At 43.4% G+C, this 3,203-nt stretch overlaps 1 non-coding gene across 1 annotated transcript; it reads left to right on the forward strand.

The window, feature by feature from the left end:
- The first annotated feature begins 2,379 nt into the window (after positions 1-2,379).
- TRNAD-GUC (transfer RNA aspartic acid (anticodon GUC)) lies at positions 2,380-2,451 on the forward strand. The gene has a single exon. It is a non-coding gene; the product is annotated as a tRNA-Asp (tRNA).
- The last annotated feature ends 752 nt before the right edge of the window (positions 2,452-3,203 follow it).

The raw sequence follows: 3,203 nt of genomic DNA on the forward strand, positions 1-3,203 counted from the left end.
ATACACAGATACACATGCACATGCTAAAAGATTCACCGGGACCCACTGTCCCACACATGCGGACATATATTGCCGACACTGGAAGCTAATCCTGTATAACCTACATAGGCACTACAGCCCCTGTTAATATATAATTCTAGCCATGTTTGGCCCCCACACTTCAATTTCCCTTCTTGAATTAAATAGGCTTTTCTCATTTCCTTGCAGAAGGAGAGAAGTTATTGCGTTAGCAATACAAATCTGATTTAATTACTGTAAGCCCTTTGGGTCTCCAAAGATAGGATTCCAATGTAGGGAGCTAATAAGAAAAGTCCCATATTATTTACCTGTGTCATAATGGAATGAAAATGCAAATACCATTCTGAAGAGTTATGAGCCATGAAGAAATGTTAGTCACTTAACCCCTGGCACCAATGGGGTTAATGCCGCAGTCCCCTCTTATTACAAAAATAAATACAATGGTTTCCTTGTCATTGGAAAGTTCATCTCTCCACCTTCCTGTAGCCGTTTCCAGAACTTCCACAGGCATTTCTAAATGAGCAAAGGCCCCTCCCAAAAACCCCAGCTGCCTTAAAATAAAACAATGTGGCAGATTGACTCAGGTGAAGCGTTTCATGCCAGTCTGATGATGTCATTGCCCTCACAAGGCAATACATAGTAGGAGTAAGTCCGCATCCATGGTGACCGCACACGCGGCTTGACTAAAATGTCTTACGGCAATGATTGTGTGGCCACAGACTGCGTGTGCATGCGCCAGCGCGATGGGGCGCGCGAACAATCAAATTTGATTTTGCGGCGCGACCGCCGGGTGACGGGAGCAGTTCGCCCAATGAGGGTGAACCAGCTCCGTGACGTCAAAGGCCACGCCCCCCAACACGCCTCCCCGTCGCGTATACCCAAGCCACAAATCACTACAGCTAAAGGCGTGTGACGTCAGGCGCACGGTCACGAGCGCGGGTTCACCCTGGACGCAGCCTAAGTCAAACAAGGAATTGTAGGACAGGAGATAGTCCTTTTAACTACTGCTGTTTGTAAGTCAATTTTTGGGTCACGTAATTTAGATAACCCACTTAGTGACAGCTAGTTCCTGATCTTGGACTCATCAGTATGAGCTTAGTCTTGGATTCTGCTATTTGAAGTTGGTAGTGGTGCAAACCAAATACACTTAGTTTAAGGCAGGATAAGAAATAAATAAGATAGGTTCCCTTACAAATCCCATTAGTTCACTTTGGTCCTAAGTGGGACTGACACGAATTAAATATGTCAGCGGTGCACAAACTGGGGGGATGCGAGAGTTTTCTGCGGGGGCGCGGGCAGTTGTAGAGGTCCCGCGCTCTTCCCCAAGGCATTTAAATTAAATGCCGGGGGATCGCGTGAGGCCTCTGCAACTCAAATTATATTGGCCGCTGTGACACGTCGCCATGGCAACACGGCATCAAATGACGTCGCGATGCCATGAGACGTCATGTCACATGGCCGTCGCCATGGCAACGCGGCGTCAAATGACGTAGCGGGGTGACGTCACAAGAGGTGACGGGGGCGCGAGAATGAGGGGGGGGGAGAAGGCAAGGTTGGTGCGCAACTCTTAATAGTTTGCTCACCCCTGAAATATGTCACTGTCATTGGGTCAGTTTGGTTCTATGTGGGATTCACCCTTTAGCCTTTTTAAGGGGCAAGTACCTTTTAGGAGTAAAGTGAACTAAGAACAGTGGCACATTTAATAGTTAGTTTAATTTTAGGCACATAAGGAAATGTACAGGGAGAGGAGGGTCACAGCAAATGGGGAGTCGGATTAGACCTGTAGGATAGAATGGGTGAATGTTTTAGCAAACGTCCTAATTCGCTGTGAAACTTCTCTTTGTATTTTCGAAGTTTCACAAAATCGCCAAAGTTCAAATTGAGAAAAAAACAGCTCAAGAAAACAGGCAAAAAAAAACCATCCTTATTCAAAAAGATTGACAACAGTTGCTGATATACTTCAGTGTTCCCAGAGAAAAACAAAACATACATTTTTCATAAGATACAAATAAGTAACTTTGTTCATTTAAAGGGGATTTCAGCTTTCCAAAAACACCAATAACACTAATAAGCTGTTTAAAAATGAAAAGTTTTTTTTTACATGGGATTGTTCTTTAAACCATACTTTGGTCCCACATGGGACTGACCCTTTTTACTAATCCCATTAAAAGCTGTGTCGCTCAATCTTGTTTTTTTCCCTATATATATCGGGGGTTCTCGGTTTAATGCCCTTAAATATTAGGATTTCGGTTTTCACAGCCCATCAAAATGTGATATATGATTATTACATCTTACAACACAGACACGTAAAAAAATTTGTGCAGCTCATCAAGGAACCTTTTTCTCAACTGCACATGCAAGTCCTCGTTAGTATAGTGGTCAGTATCCCCGCCTGTCACGCGGGAGACCGGGGTTCAATTCCCCGACGGGGAGGCTTCATTTTTATTTTTTTATAAATGAATTGGGACTGAGCATAATTTGCTCTTTTTTTCGTGTTAAGTCTGTATACATTACTTTTATTGCTCCTTGTAGGATTTCATTAATCATGTCATTATAATGTCGACACAGGCTTGGAAGAAGGATCACATTCCTAATATGGAGCAGCATCAGACCCATGTAATCAGTGTGTATATCTGGCTGGGTCAGAGATACTGGTGCTTGAAAGAAGATTATATTATATCCATTATACGATAATATCAGTAGTAGCAGATGGGGATCACAGTTGAGCTGGAGAACGATCTCAAGGAGGGAGATTGAGAGGATCCGAGGCAGATAAGGAAGTGTAAATGCAGGGGAGGGTCACAGTGAATGGGGATTAGGAAGAGGATCAAGACCTGTACTGGACTCTGGGATTGGAGGAGTATGTTACCGGTGCAGCTAGACGCAGATCTTTCTTGTAGGTGGATTTTAATTCGGATCACACACAAATCGTTTTCTACCTTGATTATATCTCTTACTTTTTTGTAACAGTAGTATAGGTGTTACCCTAAGAGTAGAGTTGATTAAAGTAATGTTAATATCGCAGTAACTTTATCAATATAGAAAAATACATTTTCTCTGCCCCTGATCTCTCTCTCTCCCTCTCTCTCTCTCTCTCTCTCTCTCTCTCTCTCTCCTGTCCTCCTTTTCTTCTCCTCCTGTCTCTCTTTGCCTCTGATCATCCCTTCAAACTCCATTTCCACATT

This window comes from Ascaphus truei, chromosome 6 (assembly GCF_040206685.1).
Source record: "Ascaphus truei isolate aAscTru1 chromosome 6, aAscTru1.hap1, whole genome shotgun sequence".
Taxonomy (NCBI): domain Eukaryota; kingdom Metazoa; phylum Chordata; class Amphibia; order Anura; family Ascaphidae; genus Ascaphus; species Ascaphus truei.